The sequence below is a fragment of the Sinocyclocheilus grahami genome, unplaced genomic scaffold (assembly GCF_001515645.1).
Source record: "Sinocyclocheilus grahami isolate Dianchi unplaced genomic scaffold, SAMN03320097.WGS_v1.1 scaffold648.1, whole genome shotgun sequence".
NCBI classification, from domain to species: Eukaryota; Metazoa; Chordata; class Actinopteri; order Cypriniformes; family Cyprinidae; genus Sinocyclocheilus; species Sinocyclocheilus grahami.
The window spans coordinates 13,830-28,459 of record NW_015505827.1 but is presented as its reverse complement, the minus strand read 5'-3'; the positions used below and the strand labels follow the sequence as shown (position 1 = coordinate 28,459).

At 44.0% G+C, this 14,630-nt stretch overlaps 1 pseudogene; it reads left to right on the top strand.

Moving 5' to 3' along the window:
- LOC107558529 (retinal-specific ATP-binding cassette transporter-like) overlaps window positions 1-4,559 on the top strand; it is a 29,183-nt pseudogene extending 24,624 nt beyond the window's left edge.
- Window positions 4,560-14,630: the final 10,071 nt, after the last annotated feature.

Sequence of the window (14,630 nt, the reverse complement as noted above, 5' to 3'; positions counted from 1 at the left end):
ATATATATATATACACGCACATTCCTCATTAAACATTTAAACATTGTACTTTACCATTTTACTATTTAATACTTTTGTTCATTAAATTACATTATTTAATTTTTTTTTCTTAACAAAAAGAAAATATGCAACAAGCTGGAAATTATACCACTATAAATGTAATGCCATACATTTATAAACACACTTTACAAAAAAATACTATGCAAAACATTATTGATTGCTTTATTGTTTTCTTGCTTATGCTTTCAGACTATCACAAATCATTTTTGCAATTTAAAAAAAACCCTCTGTTAGCCAGCTAGAAAACATTTTCTTGGTGATAAATCGGCACAATTTGCAACTACATCTTTATTGTTGAGCCCTGGTCTGGATAAATAATAATAATAATAAATGAAATACCAATAAAGCAGAAGCATGTTATTTTCACCAGTAAGTGCATTTATAGTGCCTAATAAATATAGAATAAATATTTATTCCATAGCATTGTCTTATGTTCCTTGAAATGGTCTTATAATTCAGTTTTGCTGTTGTCCTGTCTTTTTAGATAAACTACGCTGTCAGCGCAGCGATGGTTGTGGGGATTTTTATTGCATTTGACAAAAAATGCTACACCTCGCCTGGCAACTTGCAAGCCCTGATAGCTCTGCTGATGCTTTATGGGTAATGGAAAAATATATGTCATCTTTCATTGATCCTTTTACATTTCTTTTAGCAGAACAGCACTTCTAGGTCTGTCTTATTAGATACGTGGGTCACAATCCAAAAGTACTCTATGTAAAAAGGTCACCCTCAGTAGCTTTAACAGTACATACTGTCCTGAGAGATGAAGGGTCGTAAGTAGACCCCACTGAAATGTTTGAAGGGTGATTTGTCAGTGTCTTATTCACGCTGCCATTTCCCAGAGTAGATACTTGGCCCTCGATCACATCAGCAGTGCAATTGAGAGCCAAATGTCTCTCAGACAGCTCAGTGTGAATCCAAACCAGACACTCCAGCACAAATCCCTTATTCTGAAGATAAAAGTCTTTTTGTTTCTGATAAGAAAGCATATCTTGACAGAATCAGAATTATTCATGCATTCAAAGAAAGAAGTGGAAAATGTATCTGAAGATAAAAAAGTAGTCTCTATAAATCTGACCTGTATGAATATTTTAAAATATCCTAATCTGCCTTTTTCCTATGAAATAGTTGGTCGGTGACTCCCATGATGTATCCGATGTCATATGTATTTAACGTGCCCAGTACAGCGTACGTCTCTCTGTCCTGCATCAACCTCTTCATTGGCATCAACAGCAGTGCCATCACATTTATATTAGACCTGTTTGATAGTACAGAGGTAAAACATCCCAGCCTTGACTTTATTGTAGTGTAAATTTTCCCCAGTTTCCACTAATATCATCATTAGAATTTCAATCATGTTTCTAAATGCATTAGTCTTTCAGGCCAAAAGTTCAAGTGTAAAGCTGACATTTCATCCTCCATCTGTCTCTACTTTTGCAGGCTCTGTATAAGTGTAACCAGGTGCTGAAGAAAGCTCTACTTGTCTTTCCTCACTTCTGTTTGGGCCGCGGGCTCATTGACATGGCGATGAACCAGGCCGTGATGGACATGTATGCACGCTTTGGTGAGTCCTGCTCCTGTCCCCACCTCACATTTCAATTGGTCGCATTGATTCTGCCACAAGCAACCCTACCCTGGCCCCTGGCAAGGTCTGGACCCAGTGATCAGGCCTCTATAAAAGTCACTGAGCTTTAATCTATATGTCAACATGATGGAAATATAACACCTTAGATTTATCAACCATGTCTTCATAAAAGATTCACATTGCATCTGATGGCAATTCAAAGCAGCAATTATTTTTGATAATCAAATGGATCAGACTCAGGCTCAAACTGATCTTCAAAACTGCTTAAAGTCTACAAGGACTAACTTGAGATGTCTCTTTAACTAATTAGAGACTTCTCTAAGATATTGGATGACATACACATTAACATCCACCCAGAACACCCTAGCAGCTGCATAGCAATGTCCTAGCAGCCAGACAGAACACTCTAGCACCAACCCAAAATTCCCTAGGAACACCCTAGTAACCACCCAGAACACCCAGGAAACTGTTTGGCAGCACACTAGCAACCACCCAGAATATCATCTAAACTTCCCTTAGACATTTGTGCACATGCGCACTCTTTAAAAACGACACTTATTGAGGACGCGCTAAAATACATTGATTAAAATGCATTTATATTTAGATACAATGGAATATATAGATTGGACTGCATGTTAGCTTGCTTATTGTGCCCAAGAGCATAATTTATTTAAGCCCATATGTCTTACTAAGAAGAAACTATGCTCTAACCACAGGTTGAGAGCTGTAGTTCCAACCACGTAAGTTTGCGACGCTGTTTGCGAATGTTCGTTTGAACTATGGTTTTGAGAATCACCAAATCGTTGAACTATGTTGGTAACGACGGAACTTGCGACCATAGTTGGGAAACGCACCCTAGAAAAGCAACTGCATAGCAATGTCCTAGCAACCACTCAAAGCACAGTAGAAACTGCTTTGTAACACCCTAATAACCATCCAGAAAACCCTAGCAACACCCTGGCAACCACCCATAACACTCTAGTTCTGAAAAGCAACACACTAGCAACCATCCAGAACAGCAACTGCACAGCAATGCCCTAGCAACCACTCAGAGCATGATATAAACTGCTTGGCAACACCCTAATAACCACCCAGAATACCCTAGCAACACCCTGGCAACCACTCAGAATAATCTAGCTTTGAAGAGCAACACACTAGTAACTATCCAGAACAGCAACTGTATAGCAACGCCCTAGCAACCACTCAGAGCACAATAGAAACTGCTTGGCAACACACAAACAACCACCCAGAATACCCTAGCAACCACCCAGAACACCCTAATAACCGCATAAGAACACAACTGCACATAACCTGCAAAGCCACATAACGAAATAATTTTCATAATTTCTAAAGATGTAAATGGTGGTGAACTTTTTGTGAGGTTCATGCATATCTATTGTGTGTCTCAGGTGAGGACTTCAGTTTGGATCCCTTCAGCTGGGACTTTGTGGGAAAGAATGTGACATTCATGGCGATAGAGGGGTTTGTCTATTTCATCCTGAACGTTCTGATACAGTACCGATTCTTCCTGGATCACTGGTGAGAAGAAATACATTCAAAAGAGTCACTCCAGTGGAAATATTGCATATCCATATATATATATATATATATATATATATATATATGCTGACTCTTTCTACAGGATGTCAGATTTTAAGAAGGCGCCAATAACTGATGAAGATGTGGATGTGGCCAAAGAGAGAGAGAAGGTTTACAAAGGAGGAAGCTCTAGTGACATCCTCCAGATAAAAGACTTATCAAAGGCAAGTCAGTCCACTTTATACTGGTGCATGATGGGTAATGTTTCACACAATAGAGATCATGAGTGTGTTTTTATCTCTATAGACGTATACTGGAACAATTAGGCCAGCGGTGGACAGGATATGTGTAGGAGTGTCACCAGGAGAGGTAATCAGTAGAGACATTTGGTTGTGTTAAGATCACCATGAGCTTTGCATAAACTTTTTTTTCCCCCACAGTGCTTTGGACTTCTGGGTGTGAATGGTGCTGGGAAAACTACCACATTCAAAATGCTGACAGGAGACATAGATGTCACTTCAGGGGAAGCGGTTGTGACTGGTTACAGGTTTGTAACACAACACTGTTATGGTTATGATAGATCCGAGCAACACCAATTTTTTATGAAAACTGTTAGGAAGCCATTGTTATTTTTACTCTTTTGTTTGGTGCCTCTAGTGATGTGGCAAATTACACACTTTACACACTAATTTTGACTTTCAACTCATTTTGATTTTGTCATTAACTTGGTTGATTTCTTGTGATGCTCCAGCATTCTTACCAACATTCTGGACGTGCACCAGAACATGGGCTACTGCCCTCAGTTTGGTGCCATAGATGATCTTCTAACAGGAAGAGAACATCTGCACTTATACGCTCGGCTCAGAGGTGTCCCGGAATCCGAGATCAGCAGAGTGAGACCAGTTTCCACTTTCTTATCTCTTCTTATTTCTTTCTCTCTAAGGATTTCTGACAGAAACCTCTATCTCTCGTTGATGCAGGTGGCTGAATGGGGAATTCAGAAACTGGGTTTATTTGAGTATGCAGGCTGCACTGCCGGCACATACAGTGATGGAAACAATGATTGACTGTCCAGCTCTTCTGCTCCTGGTAAGAGCTTTTCTGTGCGATTTCTTTCAGAATAAGATAAGGATTGTTACAAGTATGTTTTTCCCCCCCGTGCCAGGATGAGCCAACCACAGGAATGGATCCTCACTCTCGGAGGTTCCTCTGGAACTCCATCATGAGTGTGATTCAGGGTGGCAGGCCGGTGGTCCTTACATCACACAGGCAAGAACTTGTCAACACACATGCATTTTTATATACTGCTAAATTATAAATACTATAAACGAACCTATTGAAGCCTATTTTCACCATGGAATAAAATAGATGGTTGCAAATTGTTATCTCACAATTATGTGAGATATAAAGATGTAAACTCAGAATTCTAGATTTCTTGCAATTCCTAGTTTACATCATGCAGTTGTGGTGGCTCTATTTCCACCACAAAATAAAAAGGTAATCATAATTCTGACTTTTTTCTCGCATTTGCAGGAAAAAGGCAGAATTATTTACATTTACATTTAGTCATTTAGCAGACACTTTTATCCAAAGCGAGTCGTGACTTACAAATGAGGACAATAGAAGCAATCAAAACCAATAAAAGAGCAATAATGTATGTATGTATATATATATATATATATGTATGTATGTGTATATATATATATAAATCATAATTCTGACTTTTTTCTCGCATTTGCAGGAAAAAGGCAGAATTATTTACATTTACATTTAGTCATTTAGCAGACACTTTTATCCAAAGCGAGTCGTGACTTACAAATGAGGACAATAGAAGCAATCAAAACCAATAAAAGAGCAATAATGTATGTATGTATATATATATATATATATGTATGTATGTGTATATATATATATATTAGTGTTTTTAGTTTAATGCATTAACTTAATTGATTAAATTATTATTTTCGATTAAAATATTTTAAAGCAGTTAACGCACTGGCCCCGCCCCCATACCTGTACGTCATACATTTCATACACTTGACTGACAAATATGATGCAGGGTAACAACTCCATAAATGAAGTTATGCCCTAAAATTCAAGATATTGGTGCAAGAAAAAAAAAAAAAAGCCCCTGCATGAGTTTCACATGATAAGCGATATCACACGAGTGCAGTTTTTGTCTTGAATATAACGAGTGCAAATGTGATTTTATACAATAGTTCAGTAAATAAGAAGTTAATATTGTGTTATATTTATTTTAAACACAATATTGTCTGTTTCTGCTCAGTTTTGTCAACAAAAATATTACCTATAAAGCCACAGCAGAACTTTTGTGCTAGTTCTGAAAAGCAACACACTAGCAACCATCCAGAACAGCAACTGCACAGCAATGCCCTAGCAACCACTCAGAGCACGATATAAACTGCTTGGCAACACCCTAATAACCACCCAGAATACCCTAGCAACACCCTGGCAACCACCCATAACACTTTAGTTCTGAAAAGCAACACACTAGCAACCATCCAGAACAGCAACTGCACAGCAATGCCCTAGCAACCACTCAGAGCACGATATAAACTGCTTGGCAACACCCTAATAACCACCCAGAATACCCTAGCAACACCCTGGCAACCACCCATAACACTTTAGTTCTGAAAAGCAACACACTAGCAACCATCCAGAACAGCAACTGCACAGCAATGCCCTAGCAACCACTCAGAGCACGATATAAACTGCTTGGCAACACCCTAATAACCACCCAGAATACCCTAGCAACACCCTGGCAACCACCCATAACACTTTAGTTCTGAAAAGCAACACACTAGCAACCATCCAGAACAGCAACTGCACAGCAATGCCCTAGCAACCACTCAGAGCACGATATAAACTGCTTGGCAACACCCTAATAACCACCCAGAATACCCTAGCAACACCCTGGCAACCACCCATAACACTTTAGTTCTGAAAAGCAACACACTAGCAACCATCCAGAACAGCAACTGCACAGCAATGCCCTAGCAACCACTCAGAGCACGATATAAACTGCTTGGCAACACCCTAATAACCACCCAGAATACCCTAGCAACACCCTGGCAACCACCCATAACACTTTAGTTCTGAAAAGCAACACACTAGCAACCATCCAGAACAGCAACTGCACAGCAATGCCCTAGCAACCACTCAGAGCACGATATAAACTGCTTGGCAACACCCTAATAACCACCCAGAATACCCTAGCAACACCCTGGCAACCACCCATAACACTTTAGTTCTGAAAAGCAACACACTAGCAACCATCCAGAACAGCAACTGCACAGCAATGCCCTAGCAACCACTCAGAGCACGATATAAACTGCTTGGCAACACCCTAATAACCACCCAGAATACCCTAGCAACACCCTGGCAACCACCCATAACACTTTAGTTCTGAAAAGCAACACACTAGCAACCATCCAGAACAGCAACTGCACAGCAATGCCCTAGCAACCACTCAGAGCACGATATAAACTGCTTGGCAACACCCTAATAACCACCCAGAATACCCTAGCAACACCCTGGCAACCACCCATAACACTTTAGTTCTGAAAAGCAACACACTAGCAACCATCCAGAACAGCAACTGCACAGCAATGCCCTAGCAACCACTCAGAGCACGATATAAACTGCTTGGCAACACCCTAATAACCACCCAGAATACCCTAGCAACACCCTGGCAACCACCCATAACACTTTAGTTCTGAAAAGCAACACACTAGCAACCATCCAGAACAGCAACTGCACAGCAATGCCCTAGCAACCACTCAGAGCACGATATAAACTGCTTGGCAACACCCTAATAACCACCCAGAATACCCTAGCAACACCCTGGCAACCACCCATAACACTTTAGTTCTGAAAAGCAACACACTAGCAACCATCCAGAACAGCAACTGCACAGCAATGCCCTAGCAACCACTCAGAGCACGATATAAACTGCTTGGCAACACCCTAATAACCACCCAGAATACCCTAGCAACACCCTGGCAACCACCCATAACACTTTAGTTCTGAAAAGCAACACACTAGCAACCATCCAGAACAGCAACTGCACAGCAATGCCCTAGCAACCACTCAGAGCACGATATAAACTGCTTGGCAACACCCTAATAACCACCCAGAATACCCTAGCAACACCCTGGCAACCACCCATAACACTTTAGTTCTGAAAAGCAACACACTAGCAACCATCCAGAACAGCAACTGCACAGCAATGCCCTAGCAACCACTCAGAGCACGATATAAACTGCTTGGCAACACCCTAATAACCACCCAGAATACCCTAGCAACACCCTGGCAACCACCCATAACACTTTAGTTCTGAAAAGCAACACACTAGCAACCATCCAGAACAGCAACTGCACAGCAATGCCCTAGCAACCACTCAGAGCACGATATAAACTGCTTGGCAACACCCTAATAACCACCCAGAATACCCTAGCAACACCCTGGCAACCACCCATAACACTTTAGTTCTGAAAAGCAACACACTAGCAACCATCCAGAACAGCAACTGCACAGCAATGCCCTAGCAACCACTCAGAGCACGATATAAACTGCTTGGCAACACCCTAATAACCACCCAGAATACCCTAGCAACACCCTGGCAACCACCCATAACACTTTAGTTCTGAAAAGCAACACACTAGCAACCATCCAGAACAGCAACTGCACAGCAATGCCCTAGCAACCACTCAGAGCACGATATAAACTGCTTGGCAACACCCTAATAACCACCCAGAATACCCTAGCAACACCCTGGCAACCACCCATAACACTTTAGTTCTGAAAAGCAACACACTAGCAACCATCCAGAACAGCAACTGCACAGCAATGCCCTAGCAACCACTCAGAGCACGATATAAACTGCTTGGCAACACCCTAATAACCACCCAGAATACCCTAGCAACACCCTGGCAACCACCCATAACACTTTAGTTCTGAAAAGCAACACACTAGCAACCATCCAGAACAGCAACTGCACAGCAATGCCCTAGCAACCACTCAGAGCACGATATAAACTGCTTGGCAACACCCTAATAACCACCCAGAATACCCTAGCAACACCCTGGCAACCACCCATAACACTTTAGTTCTGAAAAGCAACACACTAGCAACCATCCAGAACAGCAACTGCACAGCAATGCCCTAGCAACCACTCAGAGCACGATATAAACTGCTTGGCAACACCCTAATAACCACCCAGAATACCCTAGCAACACCCTGGCAACCACCCATAACACTTTAGTTCTGAAAAGCAACACACTAGCAACCATCCAGAACAGCAACTGCACAGCAATGCCCTAGCAACCACTCAGAGCACGATATAAACTGCTTGGCAACACCCTAATAACCACCCAGAATACCCTAGCAACACCCTGGCAACCACCCATAACACTTTAGTTCTGAAAAGCAACACACTAGCAACCATCCAGAACAGCAACTGCACAGCAATGCCCTAGCAACCACTCAGAGCACGATATAAACTGCTTGGCAACACCCTAATAACCACCCAGAATACCCTAGCAACACCCTGGCAACCACCCATAACACTTTAGTTCTGAAAAGCAACACACTAGCAACCATCCAGAACAGCAACTGCACAGCAATGCCCTAGCAACCACTCAGAGCACGATATAAACTGCTTGGCAACACCCTAATAACCACCCAGAATACCCTAGCAACACCCTGGCAACCACCCATAACACTTTAGTTCTGAAAAGCAACACACTAGCAACCATCCAGAACAGCAACTGCACAGCAATGCCCTAGCAACCACTCAGAGCACGATATAAACTGCTTGGCAACACCCTAATAACCACCCAGAATACCCTAGCAACACCCTGGCAACCACCCATAACACTTTAGTTCTGAAAAGCAACACACTAGCAACCATCCAGAACAGCAACTGCACAGCAATGCCCTAGCAACCACTCAGAGCACGATATAAACTGCTTGGCAACACCCTAATAACCACCCAGAATACCCTAGCAACACCCTGGCAACCACCCATAACACTTTAGTTCTGAAAAGCAACACACTAGCAACCATCCAGAACAGCAACTGCACAGCAATGCCCTAGCAACCACTCAGAGCACGATATAAACTGCTTGGCAACACCCTAATAACCACCCAGAATACCCTAGCAACACCCTGGCAACCACCCATAACACTTTAGTTCTGAAAAGCAACACACTAGCAACCATCCAGAACAGCAACTGCACAGCAATGCCCTAGCAACCACTCAGAGCACGATATAAACTGCTTGGCAACACCCTAATAACCACCCAGAATACCCTAGCAACACCCTGGCAACCACCCATAACACTTTAGTTCTGAAAAGCAACACACTAGCAACCATCCAGAACAGCAACTGCACAGCAATGCCCTAGCAACCACTCAGAGCACGATATAAACTGCTTGGCAACACCCTAATAACCACCCAGAATACCCTAGCAACACCCTGGCAACCACCCATAACACTTTAGTTCTGAAAAGCAACACACTAGCAACCATCCAGAACAGCAACTGCACAGCAATGCCCTAGCAACCACTCAGAGCACGATATAAACTGCTTGGCAACACCCTAATAACCACCCAGAATACCCTAGCAACACCCTGGCAACCACCCATAACACTTTAGTTCTGAAAAGCAACACACTAGCAACCATCCAGAACAGCAACTGCACAGCAATGCCCTAGCAACCACTCAGAGCACGATATAAACTGCTTGGCAACACCCTAATAACCACCCAGAATACCCTAGCAACACCCTGGCAACCACCCATAACACTTTAGTTCTGAAAAGCAACACACTAGCAACCATCCAGAACAGCAACTGCACAGCAATGCCCTAGCAACCACTCAGAGCACGATATAAACTGCTTGGCAACACCCTAATAACCACCCAGAATACCCTAGCAACACCCTGGCAACCACCCATAACACTTTAGTTCTGAAAAGCAACACACTAGCAACCATCCAGAACAGCAACTGCACAGCAATGCCCTAGCAACCACTCAGAGCACGATATAAACTGCTTGGCAACACCCTAATAACCACCCAGAATACCCTAGCAACACCCTGGCAACCACCCATAACACTTTAGTTCTGAAAAGCAACACACTAGCAACCATCCAGAACAGCAACTGCACAGCAATGCCCTAGCAACCACTCAGAGCACGATATAAACTGCTTGGCAACACCCTAATAACCACCCAGAATACCCTAGCAACACCCTGGCAACCACCCATAACACTTTAGTTCTGAAAAGCAACACACTAGCAACCATCCAGAACAGCAACTGCACAGCAATGCCCTAGCAACCACTCAGAGCACGATATAAACTGCTTGGCAACACCCTAATAACCACCCAGAATACCCTAGCAACACCCTGGCAACCACCCATAACACTTTAGTTCTGAAAAGCAACACACTAGCAACCATCCAGAACAGCAACTGCACAGCAATGCCCTAGCAACCACTCAGAGCACGATATAAACTGCTTGGCAACACCCTAATAACCACCCAGAATACCCTAGCAACACCCTGGCAACCACCCATAACACTTTAGTTCTGAAAAGCAACACACTAGCAACCATCCAGAACAGCAACTGCACAGCAATGCCCTAGCAACCACTCAGAGCACGATATAAACTGCTTGGCAACACCCTAATAACCACCCAGAATACCCTAGCAACACCCTGGCAACCACCCATAACACTTTAGTTCTGAAAAGCAACACACTAGCAACCATCCAGAACAGCAACTGCACAGCAATGCCCTAGCAACCACTCAGAGCACGATATAAACTGCTTGGCAACACCCTAATAACCACCCAGAATACCCTAGCAACACCCTGGCAACCACCCATAACACTTTAGTTCTGAAAAGCAACACACTAGCAACCATCCAGAACAGCAACTGCACAGCAATGCCCTAGCAACCACTCAGAGCACGATATAAACTGCTTGGCAACACCCTAATAACCACCCAGAATACCCTAGCAACACCCTGGCAACCACCCATAACACTTTAGTTCTGAAAAGCAACACACTAGCAACCATCCAGAACAGCAACTGCACAGCAATGCCCTAGCAACCACTCAGAGCACGATATAAACTGCTTGGCAACACCCTAATAACCACCCAGAATACCCTAGCAACACCCTGGCAACCACCCATAACACTTTAGTTCTGAAAAGCAACACACTAGCAACCATCCAGAACAGCAACTGCACAGCAATGCCCTAGCAACCACTCAGAGCACGATATAAACTGCTTGGCAACACCCTAATAACCACCCAGAATACCCTAGCAACACCCTGGCAACCACCCATAACACTTTAGTTCTGAAAAGCAACACACTAGCAACCATCCAGAACAGCAACTGCACAGCAATGCCCTAGCAACCACTCAGAGCACGATATAAACTGCTTGGCAACACCCTAATAACCACCCAGAATACCCTAGCAACACCCTGGCAACCACCCATAACACTTTAGTTCTGAAAAGCAACACACTAGCAACCATCCAGAACAGCAACTGCACAGCAATGCCCTAGCAACCACTCAGAGCACGATATAAACTGCTTGGCAACACCCTAATAACCACCCAGAATACCCTAGCAACACCCTGGCAACCACCCATAACACTTTAGTTCTGAAAAGCAACACACTAGCAACCATCCAGAACAGCAACTGCACAGCAATGCCCTAGCAACCACTCAGAGCACGATATAAACTGCTTGGCAACACCCTAATAACCACCCAGAATACCCTAGCAACACCCTGGCAACCACCCATAACACTTTAGTTCTGAAAAGCAACACACTAGCAACCATCCAGAACAGCAACTGCACAGCAATGCCCTAGCAACCACTCAGAGCACGATATAAACTGCTTGGCAACACCCTAATAACCACCCAGAATACCCTAGCAACACCCTGGCAACCACCCATAACACTTTAGTTCTGAAAAGCAACACACTAGCAACCATCCAGAACAGCAACTGCACAGCAATGCCCTAGCAACCACTCAGAGCACGATATAAACTGCTTGGCAACACCCTAATAACCACCCAGAATACCCTAGCAACACCCTGGCAACCACCCATAACACTTTAGTTCTGAAAAGCAACACACTAGCAACCATCCAGAACAGCAACTGCACAGCAATGCCCTAGCAACCACTCAGAGCACGATATAAACTGCTTGGCAACACCCTAATAACCACCCAGAATACCCTAGCAACACCCTGGCAACCACCCATAACACTTTAGTTCTGAAAAGCAACACACTAGCAACCATCCAGAACAGCAACTGCACAGCAATGCCCTAGCAACCACTCAGAGCACGATATAAACTGCTTGGCAACACCCTAATAACCACCCAGAATACCCTAGCAACACCCTGGCAACCACCCATAACACTTTAGTTCTGAAAAGCAACACACTAGCAACCATCCAGAACAGCAACTGCACAGCAATGCCCTAGCAACCACTCAGAGCACGATATAAACTGCTTGGCAACACCCTAATAACCACCCAGAATACCCTAGCAACACCCTGGCAACCACCCATAACACTTTAGTTCTGAAAAGCAACACACTAGCAACCATCCAGAACAGCAACTGCACAGCAATGCCCTAGCAACCACTCAGAGCACGATATAAACTGCTTGGCAACACCCTAATAACCACCCAGAATACCCTAGCAACACCCTGGCAACCACCCATAACACTTTAGTTCTGAAAAGCAACACACTAGCAACCATCCAGAACAGCAACTGCACAGCAATGCCCTAGCAACCACTCAGAGCACGATATAAACTGCTTGGCAACACCCTAATAACCACCCAGAATACCCTAGCAACACCCTGGCAACCACCCATAACACTTTAGTTCTGAAAAGCAACACACTAGCAACCATCCAGAACAGCAACTGCACAGCAATGCCCTAGCAACCACTCAGAGCACGATATAAACTGCTTGGCAACACCCTAATAACCACCCAGAATACCCTAGCAACACCCTGGCAACCACCCATAACACTTTAGTTCTGAAAAGCAACACACTAGCAACCATCCAGAACAGCAACTGCACAGCAATGCCCTAGCAACCACTCAGAGCACGATATAAACTGCTTGGCAACACCCTAATAACCACCCAGAATACCCTAGCAACACCCTGGCAACCACCCATAACACTTTAGTTCTGAAAAGCAACACACTAGCAACCATCCAGAACAGCAACTGCACAGCAATGCCCTAGCAACCACTCAGAGCACGATATAAACTGCTTGGCAACACCCTAATAACCACCCAGAATACCCTAGCAACACCCTGGCAACCACCCATAACACTTTAGTTCTGAAAAGCAACACACTAGCAACCATCCAGAACAGCAACTGCACAGCAATGCCCTAGCAACCACTCAGAGCACGATATAAACTGCTTGGCAACACCCTAATAACCACCCAGAATACCCTAGCAACACCCTGGCAACCACCCATAACACTTTAGTTCTGAAAAGCAACACACTAGCAACCATCCAGAACAGCAACTGCACAGCAATGCCCTAGCAACCACTCAGAGCACGATATAAACTGCTTGGCAACACCCTAATAACCACCCAGAATACCCTAGCAACACCCTGGCAACCACCCATAACACTTTAGTTCTGAAAAGCAACACACTAGCAACCATCCAGAACAGCAACTGCACAGCAATGCCCTAGCAACCACTCAGAGCACGATATAAACTGCTTGGCAACACCCTAATAACCACCCAGAATACCCTAGCAACACCCTGGCAACCACCCATAACACTTTAGTTCTGAAAAGCAACACACTAGCAACCATCCAGAACAGCAACTGCACAGCAATGCCCTAGCAACCACTCAGAGCACGATATAAACTGCTTGGCAACACCCTAATAACCACCCAGAATACCCTAGCAACACCCTGGCAACCACCCATAACACTTTAGTTCTGAAAAGCAACACACTAGCAACCATCCAGAACAGCAACTGCACAGCAATGCCCTAGCAACCACTCAGAGCACGATATAAACTGCTTGGCAACACCCTAATAACCACCCAGAATACCCTAGCAACACCCTGGCAACCACCCATAACACTTTAGTTCTGAAAAGCAACACACTAGCAACCATCCAGAACAGCAACTGCACAGCAATGCCCTAGCAACCACTCAGAGCACGATATAAACTGCTTGGCAACACCCTAATAACCACCCAGAATACCCTAGCAACACCCTGGCAACCACCCATAACACTTTAGTTCTGAAAAGCAACACACTAGCAACCATCCAGAACAGCAACTGCACAGCAATGCCCTAGCAACCACTCAGAGCACGATATAAACTGCTTGGCAACACCCTAATAACCACCCAGAATA